At 37.8% G+C, this 18219-nt stretch overlaps 1 protein-coding gene across 9 annotated transcripts in view; it reads left to right on the top strand.

Annotated features, from left to right (window-relative positions):
* Positions 1 to 18219, top strand: part of pcbp3 (poly(rC) binding protein 3) — an 88577-nt gene that overhangs the window by 31197 nt on the left and 39161 nt on the right. The gene's annotated exons all lie outside the window — the stretch shown is intronic.

Here is an 18219-nt window from a genome sequence, read left to right as displayed (position 1 = left end):
CTCTTAGGCCCATTTGTGAGCAGGAAACGTCATTTTGGGAAATGGGATGACCTTTTACGTTGGCAATCTATTGATGAATCAGCATCCGTTCGGCTGGGAGCTTTTGCTCATGTCGAAGCACGTGGGTTTATTTCTGTGCTGAATTCAGAGCGCAGAAGCTCTGAGCATGGCGTATGAATTGATTTTTTTCTCCTATTGAATGTTATGAGCTTGTTTCTGGGGAGAGAGTAATTTGCAGTAGTACGGGAAAAATTTGACTGTGATATATTTAGCCGGTGTGACGTGAGGCTTTCTTGCTGACTGTGCTTGCGGTTCTGGGCCTGGTTGATTTTGACTGAGCGAATGCTGTAGAAATTAGGCTAATCGTAATGAACAACATTAATGGTGGATGTGTGTTTGTTTGCATCTGTCGCCATGGGTAGTTCCAGAGGTTTCCGCACACGATGTTGCGTCATGGTTTTTTCCTTCCCACCGACCTGTCTCAGAAACCTCAGAGGGAACTCTCAGGGGAGTTTTTGTCCTTTGTCATCACAAGTAGTTTTGCCACATTGGCAGCTTTTGCTCAAGGGCGATCAGCAAAGGGACTGCCGAATAGAGCATTAAAAATAACTCGCGTGAACCATCGAGACCTTGTGTCACACGTTGGCTCTTGTTGGTGGCAAAAGAGGATGTTGAAGCTTTGTCACGACACGAGCGAGCTCACACTCGCAGGCTTTGTCTAGATATTGAGAAATGCTTAAAGTTGGATGGTTGTCAAAATTTAACCAGTTCTGACAAATCATATGACCAAATCTCTTCATGTGTAACATATTCATAATAACATGGATATTGTCTGATGTTTTATTGTGATGGAAATTTTTCGGTCCATTTAACAGATATAGCCCAACAGGTTTTACCCCAAAATCTAAGGACAATAATTAATTATTTTGCAAAAGTTGAGTTTTGATAGGATTGTAAGACAACCTCTGCCATAATGTGTCTGGATGTAATTCTCATTGGGTTTTCTTTACTGTAAAGGCCCTTGCACACAAAGCCCGAAATTCGCGTCTGAAAGTTCGCACATTGAAAATAAATAGGACTTCACGTTATGCCAATCATGCTTGCACACTGCCTCCAAAACTTTCGTCCGCCATTAAAAAAATCGTATCGGGTTCAATTTTCTGTGTTTTTTTTTTTTTTCCCATTTTCTGCGTATCAAGCCGTTTGAATGGTGTTTTGACAATTCTGAACCACCGAACCACGAATTTGAAAAATGCATTCAGAAATGTCAGACTCAGTTTGCAAGGGCTTTTAATACAGTACTTCTCATTTTTTTTCACTCATTACTGCAATGTGACACTGATTACCTTTATTTTCAATGGTGATTTTCAATAGATTCATATTGTTGCATTTTATTTGTCCATATTATATTTAAAAACAAAAACAAAAAAACAACACAGAACATTTTATACACTACTGTTCAAATGTTTGAGGTTAGATACAGTGTATATATATATATATATATATATATATATATATAATCATTTTAAATATTTGCTTTATCTTTTAATTTAAGTTCTTAAATTTAATCAACAAATTAAATTAGAATAATAAGACAATATAGTGCTTTTACCAAATTAAATAATCTACACAGAAAATTTTAAACTGCATTAAATAGTGTTATGAGGTTGTATTGAATATTTTTGGAATATACAAATAAGACATCTTGGAAAGAATGACACTTTTAAACACAAAACTAAACCACCAGTAGGTGGCGGCAGGTGACCATCTTCAGTCATTGAGTCATTTATTCAAACGATTTTCTCAAATGATTGATTCGTTCAGGAATGAGGCAGTTGTTTATGATTGAGTCATTGAATCTTTGACTCATCCGATTCATTCAAAATGCTGAATCATTCAGTAATAAAGACACGGTTAAAGGGATACTTGAGGATTTAGTATTAGGATTTGAATTAGTAAAAAGCCTGTAGTATTTTCGAATTACCATGCTTTCCACCCTCATATCCCCCTGACATGAGAGATTTTGCCTTTTTGTCTGGAAAAAATCCTCTGACACAAAAATCATCATTTTGCGTCATCAAAGGATTTTTTTGGCCAGAGGCTAAATACAACCTTCAGTAGTAGGGTCTGTCCCGCATGTTCTCCACCCGCCCATAGAGGGTGGGATCTCACTCACAGAATGATAGACCCCGTTTACACCTGGTATTAAAATGCGATCTGTATCCAGATAAGTTATCCGGATAATAAAAAACGCATGTTAATGCAAGGTGTAAACGCGTTGTGATCGGATCGCGATCGGATCTGGCTGACCACATCTGGAGGTAGTCTGGCTCGCATTGTGTCCGGATCTTTACTAGGTGTAAACGCAATCTGGTTGTTGAAACCACATATGTATATTTTACTCCTCCCAAAAATGCTAAAAAATAAACGAGTGAGAGCGTGTTATATAGGCTATATGTCATGTTATAGCCTAGTCAGATGCGACACGCGACACGCATCACCGCAGATGAGCAGCTGAGCGTCTATTCAACGTGCAAACATCGCAAATAAAAGTGAAAGTAAGTCACAGACGCAGTTAACACATCTTCAAGTAAAGAAACGAAATTATCTTACCAGGCCTGTTGCCACTCTCTCTTATTGATGTCTCTGATTTGGAAATTAGCTGATGATCAATAAAATGCCGCTCAGATCTGTTGCTTTTGGTGGCGTGCAATCCAATAAATCTGCATATAACGCAGGAGGTGAAGATCGGATTTATATCCGTTTTGCAAAAACACATTTATGTGGCCAGGTGTAAATGGAATCAGTACTTATTATCCGGATAACTTATCTGGATACAGATCGCATTTTAATACCAGGTGTAAACGGGGTCATAGTGTCAGCCATCTTTTTTTGGAAGCTTAGCTAACAGGCTCTTGTTATGTGGAGAAAGCTGAGTAGTAGGGGCGACCATCCTCTTTTTCCCGGACATGTCCGGGATTCGGCTTTTGCTTTGCAGTCACCATTCATTGTTTTTAATGCACACCTTTTGTTACAATCTAACTGAATTAATTGCGATTGGTGAATCTGAATGTCGTGTTTAAACATGAACACTAAACAAGTGATCGGTTGATGTGCGTTTTAACATTGATAAGAAAATTCCCATTCCTCCATGAGAGATACGAGACCGGTGCGTCTCACAGGTGTCGCTCATTGGTAATCACGCCTCGGGCCTTGCGCTGTTCTCCCGCGGCCCTCACTCGTCCTGCTCACCACAGTAAACATAATGAATGGCGACTGTAGAATGCAAAAGCTGAATCCCGGGCATTCTGGGCAATCCCGGGACTCACTAGTAGACTAGACTTGTTGTTTAAAGCAGCACTATGCAGGATTTCGTTTTTTGTCAAACTGTGACCACTAGAGTTGCTGTGGAGTAAATTGCACTCACGCAGAGATGTCTCTGCACTCACGGCCTGATCCCCTCCCCCTGTATATGGGTACATGTTCAGTAGGATGGAAGCTGTAACAAGTGGAAATAAGGTGTGGCCCCTTTAAAGAATTAGTTCACTTTTGAAAAAAAACTTTTGCTGATAATTTACTCACCCCCATGTCATCCAAGATGTCCATGTCTTTCTTTCCTCAGTCGAAAAGAAATTAAGGTTTTTGATGAAAAAAATGATGGTTTTTGAATGATGGTTTTTGAATTTTTCTCCATATAACGGACTTACATGGGAACCAGACGGTCCGAGGTCCAAACGAAAGTTCATAACAGTTTCAGATGCAGCTTCAAATGTCTTTAAACGACACCAGACGATGAATAAGGGTCTTATCATGCGAAACGATTGGTTATTTCAAAGCTTATTCAAAAAATTTTACTTTTCTAAGGACAAATGCTAGCCTTGCTCTATTCTGTGAGGCGCGTTTGTAACGTCACGTAATACATAATTATGTTCAAAAGGTCACGGGCGACGTAGCCAGAAGTACAGAGTCAGAGTGTTTACAAGTTGAACGCATAGGTTGAACGTGAAAACTAACTCAAACACCGTTTACAAAAAAGGAATTAAAAGGTAAAACAATGATGTCAGACGATTTTGATTCTGTGCTTCCGGCTATGTCGCCCGTGACCTTTTGAACGTAATTACGTATTACGTGACGTTGCAAACGCGCCTCACAGAATAGAGCAAGGCTAGCATTTATCCTTAGAAAAGTTACATTTTTGGAATAAGTTTTAAAATAACCGATCGTTTCGCATGATAAGACCCTTATTCATCGTCTGGTGTCGTTTAAAGACATTTGAAGCTGCATCTGAAACTGTTATTAACTGTCGTTTGGACCGTGGACCGTCTGGTTCCCATGTAAGTCCATTATATGGAGAAAAATCCTGGAATGTTTTCATCAAAAACCTTCATTTTTTTTTCGACTGAGGAAAGAAAGACATGGACATCTTGGATGACATGGGGGTGAGTAAATTATAAGCAAAAGTTTTTTTCAAAAGTGAACTAATCCTTTAAGAGCTGCGCCCTGTTGAACTGTTGGCAGTCTGTATTGTATGCGCCTCGAACACCACATGTATACGGCGCCGGATTATTTATTATTTATTTGATGCTCATTTTAACAGATCTTTCTTGCCATAAAGCAAATCATTAAATCGCGAGACCTGATATCACGCGACACTTCCTGATGCTGCGGCTGGCGGCCCGCCGGCTCAAAGTTGCAAGTGTGTTTTTTTTCTGCTCACAGGCAACAGGGGAGGGCGAGACACATAGGCGGCGCTAGGGAGGGGCTAGCAGGTGCTTCAGCACCCCCAAGAAAGACCAAAGCACCCCAATAGCACCCCAACCCCAAAAATAATATCTGGAAGCAATTATATTTTGGCTGCAACAGAAAACAGTTTACTAATAACAATCAATGTTTTCGTATATTCTAATTAATAAATAATAAAATAATTTAAAACAAACATTTTACTCATTACACATATGCGACGTCCGACGTAAGGTCACGTAAATTGCAATATATTAGAATTATTTAGAAAGATGGAGCGTTTCCTTCTGCCAAGTAAGCAAACTCGTAATTCTAATTTAGTTTGTGAAAATGAGTAGCCTACATAAATTTACCTCAGCCTGATGAGGTTGACAACGTTTCAGAATCGGATTTTAACTGTACGGTTAATGCGTTTGCCTCAGATGCAGAAATGGCAAAAGTTACAAGGCGTTTCAAATGCACCTCCTTTGCGTATAGGTCTGTGCTCTTTAAATGCTGTAATAACCTAATATAAATCACTGACAAACATGCACATGCTCTGATTATAATCATATAGCTTATAGATCATTTAGATGATATTTTGTATGCTTTATTTTAGCAGCTTGCAAATTATTTATGCTACCTATGAAAGTTGGGGGAAGTTTTGCGGCTCGCGCTTCAATCTATCGCCGTACAGGACGCGGGATAGTGTTGCTAAGAACTTGCAATGTATCAGCCTGGCCCTCGCGGCCTCGAAACACTCGCGGCTCACCGGGAAAAGTCCCGACTTGGATTGCCACTCCTCTACTGACCGGCGGACACGGTTATCACTTGTGCTCGCGCATGTCTCATGAATCTGCCGCTTCTTTGCTGCGTGCGTGAGGAGAAAGTAAACACAGACCATAGGGAGGGACTGGAAGCGTGCGTTGCACGCACCGATATGTCTCTTACAAATCTGGAATGCGGTTATTCATAAAAGTATCAATTCTAATAAATGTAGGTATCGTTAGGTTTTGAATTTCCGAGTATCGCGATACTTTTGAAGTAGGCTTATCGGTGCACCGTGCAACACTAATATATATAGGCCTATATATTGCGCAGCTCCCCCTGTCAATCACCTAGCACCCCCTCAGCACCTGCGTTAAAAGTTTTCTAGCACCGCCCCTGGCGAGACACCCAACATTCAACCCGAAAATAGTCATATATCCATTGCAATAACTCCGAAGCTATTCAGTTAAGGTAAAAAAAAAACTGCATAGTGCTGCTTTACCTACTTCGCTCTGTTACCAGTAAGTGTGGCCTCCTAGGGCAGTGAAGCAAGTGCATTCTGGGAGTAGTTGTCTTTCTTTCACATAAGCCAAAAATACATTTTCTGTCTTTTCTCAGTGTGGAAAGGCATTTATCTACATAAATGACCCATTTTAAATACACATTCATCTTTCCAGAGGTGAAGTATCCTTTTAAGTGTTTGTGTGAGATGCGTTATGGTTCTGCTGTGATCTTTTTTTTGGAACTGTTTTCGCTGCTTAAATAGAACAAAATAAAAAATCTGCATCTACTTAAAGGATACTCCACTTTTTTTTTGGAAATAGGCTCATTTTACAACTCCCCCATAGTTAAACAGCTGAGTTTCACCGCATTCAGACGATTTTCTGATATTTAGAAGAATATCCAGCCCGTTCTCATCCTTTAACGTCATATAGAACGCTATATGCAAAAACGGCGCTATACTACGCACATGGCACCCTATATCGTTAATATAACACGCGAACCCAAGACGTTATAAATCCTTTAGCGTGAATATGACACGCACACCCTACCCCACACCTAAACTTAGCCCTCACAGCACGTGTTATATTAATGATAACGGGTGCCATGTGCGTAGTATAGTGCCGTTTTTGCATATAGCGTTGTATATGACGTTAAAGGATGAGAATGCGTTGGAATATCAGTAACCAGACAGTTTCTGGTCTCATTGACTAGGAAGTCAATGAGACCAGAAACTGTCTGGTTACTGATATTATATTCTATATTCTATATTCTAAATATCAGAAAATCAGCTGAATGGATTCAAAAGCGGTAAAACTGTTTAACTCTGGAGGAGTTGTAAAATGAGCCTATTTCCAAAAAAGTGGACTATCCCTTCAATACTTAAACTAAAATTAATGCAGAATCATTGTCTGATTCCCTAGTTATTTTCTGCTACTGAAGTGTGTGTTATCGTGGTTGTGTGTGTGTGTGTGAGTCTGTGGGTGTGTACTGAACTGTCCTAGTGTGTGTGTGTGTGTGTGTGTATGTATATAAATAAGCCTGGACATGTTCTTGACAAGTTTAATGTGAATCACTCATTTCGTGTGATTCATTTACTTATATATAAGCCTAGACATGTTATTGATAGTTTTCTTGAGATTCAACTATAAAATGTTTTACAACAAGGTTTTATTTATTTTTTTATTTTTATTTTTTTCTGTCTGAACACTGACATTTTTGACTAGGTCCACATGTCGATACATTTCTTCTATCAGTGATAGAAGTACAAAATGTTCTCCTGTCCAGCGTCTCCTTTTTTTTTTTAATAAGTTTCTCTTTGAAAGTCAAGGTTGCTTGGGGAAATAATATGTGAAACATGGTGCAAAAGACTATTCTACAGTCCTGGGAGGACGGATGAAGTGGATTGTGGGTAGTTAGCATGCTGGAGCGCTTCAAGTCTCGACTGCATGCTTTGGCTTTTCGGTTATTTTGGCTTAAATGATGCTCTTGTCATCTGGGTGCGCATTAAAGGCAAGCCCATCTGTGACTGCGGGATGAGTGAATGCAGGGCGCACGCAGATTACTTTTATTAACATCTCAGTGCTACCATTATCAGCTCAGCGGGGACTGGAGTCCCCTGTTTGTCACAGTTAATGTTTCCAGTGCAGTCAAAGCCTGACATGTGATAGACTATTTCACCCCAGTTTAAGAACAACTCCGTCTGGTGTGTTGTGTGGTCGTGACTCTAGTTTGTCATTCTTAAGTATTCATATATTCATAGTGCACCTCTTGAGCACTTGTGTTTGTTTGTGAGAGTTTGGATGCATGTGTTTTATCCTCCTCTTTTGCATGTATGCCTACAGAATTCATAACTCAAATTGAACTTTTCTTAATGTATGTGGCTCATGACTGCAATGGACATGCGACTTATGTAAACATTACCGCAAATCAATTTATATTCAAGCTCACTGGAATGACTTTTCCCAGCTACATAATAATACATTTACATGAGCAGAGTGCAGTGATTTCTTTTGCACCCATTTTTTTTTTTATCAAAACCATTGTGATAATCGGCTCATGAAGTGAATGGCAAATTGACATAATTATTAAAGGGTTAGTTTAGCCAAAAATGAAAATTCTGTCAGTATTTACTCACCCTCATGTTGTTCCAAACCTCTATGTGTTTATTTGTTCTGCTATACACAAAGGAATATATTTGGAAGAATGTTTTAATCAGATCTCATTCCCCATTGATTACCATAGTAGGAAAAAATACATACTATGGTAGTCAATGGGGATTGAGATCTGTTTGATTAAACCATTCTTCCAAATATCTTCCTTTGTGTTCAGCAGAACAAATAAACACATTTGGAACAACATAAGGGTGAGTAAATACTGACAGAGTTTTCATTTTTGGGTGAACTAACCCTTTAAGATGTCAATATTTCACTTTTGAGTGTTATTTTAAGTGATTTTGTGTTTTGAAGCAACCACAGAGAGGATGTGCAAGAACATGCCCAGTCATAAAACCCCCACATTATTACAACTCGGTGGTCGAGGCTTATCTCTGCACTCTCATACGGCTCGGCTCGACTGTAAGGATTTCTGATGGTTATGATTTTCAAACATTTGCAACACTTTCTGTCACCCATCACAAAAATGCATTATATTTTTAGATATGTATTTTTATATGTACCAGAAAGATAATATGTATATACTGTGTGTATGTGTGTGTGTGTGTATGCATGTATATAGTATATGTATTTCTATATTATTGTTTTTCATTAAATGAAAAAAAGTCATCAAGTGGCATTGCAGCTTTTCAATTTTAAAAATTTTCTTTGTATATATAAATATTTTTTTCTGTAGAAAAATTATTTTATAACTAATTTTCATGTTTTTTTTTTATTTTTTTTTTAGGTTTTTAATTTTGCAATAACAGATGGAAATTATACAGCTGCATTGTAACTCCACGACTATAGCTATACTAGCTATACATTTATAAAACACATTTGTGCTGAAAAACAATGATATGATGATGCAAAACAATACTAATTGCTTTATAATTTACATAAAAACACAAATACAAGATCAACAGCTGTCAACACAGCTCTGGTCTGCTGAGACAAGTGACAGTCCCGAAACTCTCTCACACTGACCCCAGGGCATCAGGCCATTTTTATTGTCGAGCCCTATACCGCTGTAAGATGACCTTTTGCAATATTTACCAAATCTTGAAATTGCTTTCTAATATGAATTCTGCTTTTTGGATTTGTTATGTGGAATGTACCACCATGCAAAGGTATTGCTGCCAGTTGTGAGCTCATTGGAATTTAAAACTTGGACTTCTGCACAAAGGGTCTTGGGAAACATTGTAATGAAAGATGAGCCAGCCAACTGAAATTGAAAATCAGGGTAAGCCTTTACAATAATATATTTGGGTTGTTGAAAATAATCTTTGCATTGATGCATCCCAATGCAGTGAACGATTCTGCATCGATGCAGTAATATAATCGATTATAGCCTACTGACGTTTCTCTGATGTCATTCATCAAATACACGCTTCTCACTCTAGTGTAAAATGATGGAGGGAGAAGAAACACAAAAGCGAGTAATAAAAAATGCTCTCGCTTTGATAAAATTGACAGTGTGTGAGTGTGCACGCATGCGTGGCAGCAAGCATGTGTGTGCACGAGTCGAATGAGAGTGTGTGTGAGTGTCATTATAAGCTAACTTAAGTACACTTGACAGTTTCATGTGCTTTTAGTATTTACTAGTGCTTGTTCTAAATGGTCCTGTCGTCTGCTGTGATGTTTGCTACATTCAGGAAGTGTACTTTCTTAGAGCAGATTAAAAAAAAGAATATTGCTGGAAGAAGAAGGTCATTTGGGTACTTTTTGCCTACTTTTTTATTTTTATTTTTGAGTACAGTGACATACTACTTGACGTACTACTTATTTTTGTCACACATTGTTTTTCGTCTTCTAAATAGTAGAGAAGTATGCGATTGAGTTTTGCACCCCAGTTCTAGACTATTGTAATTTCCTCCCTAAAGGCAGAACCACCCCCAGCCCTCCAGTGTGTGTGTGTATATATATAGAGAATTTTTCAAGTTGTCTAAATGTTTTAAGTAGGGCTGTCGATTCAACCTGTTAATCTAATTAAAGCTGCAGTGCGTAACTTTTGGTGCTCTAGCGGTTAATATACAGAACTGCATTTGTTCTTGCGAAAGAGCCTGAGCTACTTCTCTCTGTTCATGTCTATGACGAGTCACACGTGTACTGGGCTACTCCGCAGTGGTACGACCCGAGCCAGTCTAAAATAATCTGAATATAAACACTTATTATAGGTGTACCGTAGTGATTTAGGATGAGACAAAAATACAGTTTGGAAAATGGAATCATGATGTTCTCGCTCATTATATAATTTTTGTAAATTTTGAACACTTTTTTTTTTACATTTTATACAGTTTATTGATGATGAACATGAAGTAGGGCAACAACTCACTTTGTGATGTGGCCCATACAGCCCTCTAAAACTCACACAAAGGCACAAATGCACCTGTATAAGTTTTTGTCTCATAGTTATACCATGATATAGTTAAGCAATATCACACAAGAGCTGTTTTTGTCTGAAATAGCACAAGTGCAAATGTGATATTGATTTTATAAAACAGTTCATAATAACTGCGAAATAGCACGAGTGCAAATGTCATTGATTTTATTCAACAGTTCACGATAACTGTTTTGTGCTATATTTTAGACACAATATGCTTTTGCAATATGCATTTTGCTTTTGCTCAATTAAAAAAAAAAAAAAATCACCTATAAAGCAAGAGCGCTGGAGACTGATACGAAAGGGAAGAAACAGTTGAAAATAGTCTTTTTTTTTTCAGTTTTTTGGGGGCACAAAAAGTGACAGTTTTCAGACAATTTTGTACACATACGTGAAACGTAGTGGGAGGCACACTAGCGGATAGGCACACATAGGTGGCGCTATCAAGCTATTTTGCCCCTCCCAGTTCTGAAACCCATATCCGATTTAAACTTTCACTAGTTCTCACGCCTGTGCAAAGTTTTGCGATCATGTTAAGACCCTCAAAAATGTGATTCACTTTGGAAAATAGTAATAATAATAAACAGAGCAATTCCAATAGGATCCTCACACCATCGGTGCTCGGGCTCTAAATATGTATGTGTTATTTATATAATGGAATAGTCTGCGACTGATGTCACTAAACACTGTGGATGTGGGAGGTTTTTAGTGCTCTGTGGAAGGAAAAACACTTAATTTGATCGTTTTAACAACCTAAGTTCCCCGCCCCTGCCTGTCAGCTGAGATTTTTTGAAATCCAGAGCGATTGCCACATTGATCCGTTCTCGACCAGAATGCACTTTTGTGTTCTGCATAATTTGCCTTGTTTAACAGTCATGCTTTTCAACAGCACTTGGATTGTTTGTTTATGTTCAAGCTTGCTTTGCAATACTTTCCTCTGCCACTAATGATTCACTTTGATGCTGATGCAGCCTGACTGATTCTAAGGCAGGGCATTAAACGCGCGCGCACACACACACACACACACACACACACTTCTCAGTGCTCCAGAAAACAAAAAAGGCAGGCATTTTGGCTTTGATTTTATAGATCTACTCATTCTGAAAGCTTATTTATTTAAGCATGTTTTACAATGTTGCACATTTAGTTATTGCGTGCGTAAAATATTCATATATACACAGCTCTATTTTTTTTCCCCCTGCTGCTGGGTGAGGTGACTAAGTTCTGGTCTCTTTTTCTTTTTTTCTTTTTTTTTTTCTGTTTTTCCGATTCTTGTAGTCTCATAAAGTATTTCATTGATTTCCAACCAGACATACTGCACACATTACATTAAGCTTATTACATTTTTTTTTTTAAACAGAAGATGCAACTTAAAGTAATTCAGGCCTGTCAGATTGAAATGACTCTTGAATATTTTGAGAAGAATATTCTGTTATTCATAGCAAAACAAAATCAGATATAATTGCCTTCAGAACTATTGAAGCTCATTTCGCCTTTGTGTGGAAAATGAAAAGGTAGAGCTTTTTAGTTTTTTCTCATAATTGACTTTTATTTCTTAGAATTTCTGCTATTTCTGATGATTTCTGAAGATTGTGACTGTTTATTGTTAACTGCATCTCACAATAATGAGTTTATCTTGATATTGCAACTTTATTTCTCGTTATTGCGATTGCGAGTGTTTTATTTGGTAATTGCTACTTTAAATCTCACAGTTACGTGTTTATATCTCAGAAACAATGTGACTCTTCATTTTGAAATGAGCATTTTGAACAAATATCTGCAACATTAATCTTCCCATGAGCTGCCAGAAATACAAGAGAATATGTGTAACATGCAACTTAGCTCTTTTCTAGACAGAAAATAGGAGAGACGCTACAGAACAATTAGTTAGTTCCTCAAAACTCTGCGACTGAGAGCAGATGTTTTTTAATCACTCTTTAATCACCGCCTTGTCAGAATTCGGTAACACTTTAGAATACGGTTCCTTCGTTAATGAATAATTACACAAGAACTAATGAGTAACACAATATTAACAATATAGTAACTATTATTAACTAACAAGAAACTCTGATTAACGAACTAGTAAGTAATAGTGCACAGACGAAAGTGGTAGTTCACTATTAAGTAATCAATAACTACTATTTTTTAATACTTCCCAGAGAACTACTGAAAAAGTTTATTAATAATCTAGTAACTACTATTAACTAAAATAAACTCTTATTAACGAATTAGTAAGTAATAGCTCACAGATGAAAGTGTTACTAGATACTTCTGTGGGAATTACTAATTATTTGGATCCGTATTATAAAGTGAAGATCATTGGAACTAACTAGTAATTACTCAAGTGTTACTTTTAGACATTTTCTAAAAGTTACTAAAGTTCACCAAAAAATCTCAAACATTTGCACAAATCATGACTAGATCATGTAGTAACACTTGAGTAATTAGTTAGTTCCAATGATCTTCACTTTATAATATGGATCCAAATAATAAGTAATTCCCACAGAAGTATCTAGTAACAGTTTCATCTGTGAGCTATTACTTACTAATTCGTTAATAAGAGTTTCTTTTAGTTAATAGTAGTTACTAGATTATTAATAAACTTTTTCAGTAGTTCTCTGGGAAGTATTAAAAAAATAGTAGTTAATGGTTACTTAATAGTGAACTACCACTTTCGTCTGTGCGCTATTACTTACTAGTTCGTTAATCAGAGTTTCTTGTTAGTTAATAATAGTTACTAGATTGTTAATATTGTGTTACTCATTAGTTCTTGTGTAGTTAATCATTAACGAAGGAACCGTATTCTAAAGTGTTACCCAGAATTCAAGTATGACATCTTACGACTCCCCTGAGACAAATGTTCAGACACTAATAAATGCATGTTGATTTATTTAGACTTGTTCTGACTCAAGCCTCTACATCCTTGCTGACATTGCAGTTTAAATAATAGTATTATTTTTTTCATAGAGCAATGTAGGACCTTTATAACAGATTTTTGATTCCAGTTGGTTTTCTGTATTGTATGTTCAGGTTTCAAGACAGTTGGAGTCAAACATGCTATGAGGAATAGCCTTAAGTAGGGAGAGGGGGTTTGGCATGAGAACTCTGAGAGAAGTTCATCAGTGTGACATCTTCCTCGGCCACTTCAGTCCTGTGTCACTGGGTCTCGGCACCCGGCCACATGAGCCGCAGTGTTTGTGCTCCTTGTTCTTGATCAGAGAAGATATAGCATAGGACAGCAAGGAAGGAAAGACCCAGAAGACTCCAGAGGTCTCTCTGAATCACTGGCGCTGTTTGAGGGATGATGAGGGTTTGCTTTAAGGAAGGATGAGCCATGCAGTTTGTGCTGCCATGCTGACCTGAACAGACATCTAAGTAGGATGGACCACATTAATATGCAGCGCCTGTTTCCTCCTGATACACAATAGCTGAATATCTCCATACCAAATGATTCTATGCATTAATCTTGTTAATGCATAAAAATTTGATTGGCTTTTGCTTTTGTATTTTTATTTTTCGTTTTATTCAAAATATATACCCCAGGCTTCTTAAAGGAGTAGTTCACTTTTTAAAAAAAAAAAAAACTTTTGCTGATAATTTACTCACCCCCATGTCCACGTCTTTCTTTCTTCAGTCGAAAAGAAATTAAGGTTTTTGATGAAAACATTACAGGATTTTCTCCATATAATGGACTTCAATGGGAACCAAATGGTTCAAGGTCCAAATGAGAGTTTCAGTGCAGCTTCAAAGGGCTTTAAACGATAACAGACGGTGAATGAGGTTCTCATCTAACGAAACGATCGCTCATTTCAAAAATAAATAAGTAAGTTTAAGTTTTATAAGCACAAATGCTCGCCTTGCTCTGTTCTGTGATGCACGTTCGTGACTCTCCTGTTCGAACTCATTTGGTTCATTCAATGAAAAAAAAGAACAAAATGACTCGAAAAAAGATTGGTTCATTTTGATGAACGAGTTCGAACAGGAGAGTCACGAACGCTCATCACAGAACAGCAAGGCAAGCATTTGTGCTTATAAAACTTTTTTATTTATTTTTTAAATGACTGATCGTTTCGCAAGATAAGACCCTTATTCATCGTCTGGTGTCATTTAAAAGGGGGCAAATCTAAAAGGGGTTGGTCTGAAGTAGCTTCATTATTCATAGGTGTGGTTTGGGCGTAACATGAAATAAACCAATCAGAGCGCCATCCAACATACCCTTTAAGAACAGGTGTGCATGTTGCATGACGGATTGTTATTATAACGGCAGGTTTACCAAGCGCGCACCAGGAGCGTTCCCAAGCCGAGGAGACCTACGTTCTTGTCAGGGCAGTTAAAAGACAGAGAAGTGATGCTGTATGGGGATGGGAGAAACCCTCGCACATCAGCGTCGGTTAAACATTATATACGCATGTTTCTTGCCACTATTGGACAAACAGGTCTGTTCCTTTAGTAGCCTACGAGTACAATTAGCCTTAAAAAATGGGTAATTCGTTTTTTTCATCTTCATGTAAACCACAATGATTTCCCTCATGTGTTAATATTTTTCCTTGTTATAATGTTTGATTAGCAAAAATAAAAACTGCTATATCTGTGTTGATGAGAGAATCAAAGTGTATGCGCATTATGCACCCGCTACATTATGGCCAAGCATGCGAGCTTAAAATAGCATTATGAACAATGCGCAACGCGCCACTGACTTTAGACCAGGTTTTTTCTGATCAGTGGCACAATTGTTTTCTGGAAGTGTAAAATAGTACCAGGGAATGTTTGTGCCGACGAAACTCTCATTGCGGGGGCTTTTGAGGGGCAGTGCTTATTATATAGAGCGAAGTCATATTTGGCTAAGTCGTTTAGGAGGTAATTGCCATTTTTCAATGAATGTCTGGTGAATATCAAAAACAAAACTAACTTTACCCCGCTTAGAAGCTGCGCGGAGTGTACACAACACACACAACACAATATAACTACTGTATATTGTGCATGCTACAGAAAACATAACAGCAAACATTATTAATAATACTTACAGATTGTGATTCGGAGGAGGACGAACCTGATCCATATACACTGGATACTGAGCCATCCTTCAGGAACAACCGGCTTGCGAATCCACATTTGAATTAATTTATGTTTTTGAATGATTCGTCATTAAAATGGTGAGAACACAAGGTTCGGGCTATACTGTTGTGGTATCGTTGCAAATATGAACTCTAACCACTGATTCTTCACATGCTCGTCCCTGGGCAATGAAAACAAGTGGCTGAACTGTCTTTGCAATGTAGAACACAGCGTCTTCTCGACATGATGCGATTCAGCTGAAGTATTTGAATCATAGATTTGAATGTGTTCTAGAGACTTCAAGTTTACACTTCCGCGCAGTTGTTGGGAGCGGCCAATGAGCTAATGTTTTGTATCTACGTCACAACGAAACAGCTAATGACTCGTTTCAAAAACAATTCGTTTCATAGACTCAGAGTCGACTTTAGAAAGACAATAACTTTCAAACACTTTTGAAAGACAATAACTTTATATACGGTGCACTTTCAGATATAAATCTTTGCAGGATGTTTTCATTCCCTTGAACAATGAAAATGAAATGACATGAACAGTCATTTTCAAAAATCCATGATAGGTGCTCTTTAAATCGATCCTCTGAGTTTCTGATCAATCTTTAGAAATTAATATGAAAACCGATTCAGAATTGGTGAATCGATTTTTTTCAACACAGCCCTTGTAAAAAGGGGCATTATTCCAAAACGCCTCAGGGGATAAAACTCTAAAAAGTTTGGGAACCACTGCCTTAAAAGAATAGTTCTCCCAGACATACAAATTTCAATAACTCACCCTCCTCATGTCACTGTAAACTGCTTGCTTTGACATGCTTTCTTGTAGTGGTATGCAAAAGTTGAAGATTTACCTGACACTTTTCCCCTCACATAATGAAAGTGAGGAGTATGGGTGCTGTCAAGCTCCACAATAAAACAACAAAAAAAACCCACAAAAAAAACATAGAAGTATTATAAAAGTGGTCTACTGTATAAAGTCATACAGTGGTTTTGACAAACACATCAATGTAAAGTTATTAATTAAAGTTGTTCACTTTTTAAAAAATCTTTTGCTGATAATTTACTCACCCCATGTCATCCAAGATATCCATGTCATTCTTTCATGGCGTTCGTGACTCCTGTTCTGTGACTCGTTTATCAAAATGAACAAATCTTTTTTTGTGTTATTTGGTTCATTCAACGAATGAAATGAATGAGTTGACTCGGGAAAAGATTCATTCACTTTGATGAATGAGTTCGACTAAGATAGTCACGAACGCATAGAACAAAGCAAGGCGTCCATTTGAGCTTATAAAACGTAAACTTTGTTGTTGTTTTTTTTGGGGGGTTTTTTAATGAGCGATCGTTTTGCTTGATAAGACCCTTATGTCTGAAATTGTTTAAAGCCCTTTGAATAGTTTGCCGTTTGCCATGAAAGTATCTTTTGGACCTTGAATCGTTTGGTTCCCATTGAAGTCCATTATATGGAGAAAAATCCTGGAATGTTTTCATCAAAAACCTTAATTTCTTTTTGACTGAAGAAAGAATGACATGGACATCTCGGATGACATGGGGGTGAGTAAATTATCAGCAAAAGTTTTTTTTTTTGTTTTCTTTAAAAGTGAACTACTCCTTTAAATCTGGCCCCCCACCCTACCTCTCACAGCAAATATGGCACCATTTTGACAGTATTGGTGTCTTTAGTCTTTTTTAATCCAAAAGTGTTGTGAATATTCTTCAATATCGTACAATTTATTTAAAAATGTAGTTTTTTTTTTTTTTTTTTTTTCACAGAAGAAAGTAAGTCATACATGTTTGGACCGACATGGGGGTGAATAAATGATTACAGAATTTTCTACTTCTTTGGTTGAAGGTTTTTTACATTGCATGGCCTTGCATGTTTTAGCTCTGTGAATTATCAAGGTTGTTTATGCACCATAAAGGTGGCAGTTCCACTCTGAAAGATCCATTTGAAATGGATGTCACAAGCTATTGGTTTTAGCTGCAGGGTTGTCCCATTTATTGAAAGCTCTCGCTGCAACCAAATGGAGGTTCAGGCAAAATTTTCCATTACCAACTCTAGCTAGGTCTAACGTAAAAGCTTTTAGAGCAGGGGCAAAAGCAAGTTCGCAACAGTATGACTGAGACCTGAGGCAACAGAATTTTCCACTTATCCTCAGCCTGTGTGTGTGAAGGTATGGCCAAGGGATACACTTAAACTACAGAATTCCTCCAAATCTCCAGGGCAATGTGTCTTAAGCATCCTCTCCCTCTTAGAAAGGAAGAGCCATTCTCACACTGACCTCGAGCATTTTGAAGGTAGTGGGGTAAGAACCTTTCTTTCCACGGTAAAAAATAACCTGTATTGTCACTAATGACGTCCTGAACAACTCTTTTTGAGGATCTGAGTGGAAAGAGATTTTACTCGAGTGCATAAAATAAGAGGCCTCTGTCACGCGGTACTGGCGTAGGCATTTGCACATTCCCGCTCAGCGATTTATGGATTTTTCAGGCCTCTCGAAACAAAGGCACTGAGCCAGTACAGCGGTCCTTGTGTCATGCAGTCAGTAATGAGCTTCTTAATTAAACCCTGCAGGCTTGTGGCTCAATTAGGGCTCACAGACAAAGTTAAACTGATCAATCCAGGAAGTGC

This window comes from Pimephales promelas, chromosome 7, assembly GCF_988280905.1.
Source record: "Pimephales promelas chromosome 7, fPimPro1.hap1.1, whole genome shotgun sequence".
NCBI lineage: Eukaryota > Metazoa > Chordata > Actinopteri > Cypriniformes > Leuciscidae > Pimephales > Pimephales promelas.
Note: the sequence above shows the minus strand (reverse complement) of the source record. Positions and strands in the feature narration are given on the sequence as shown.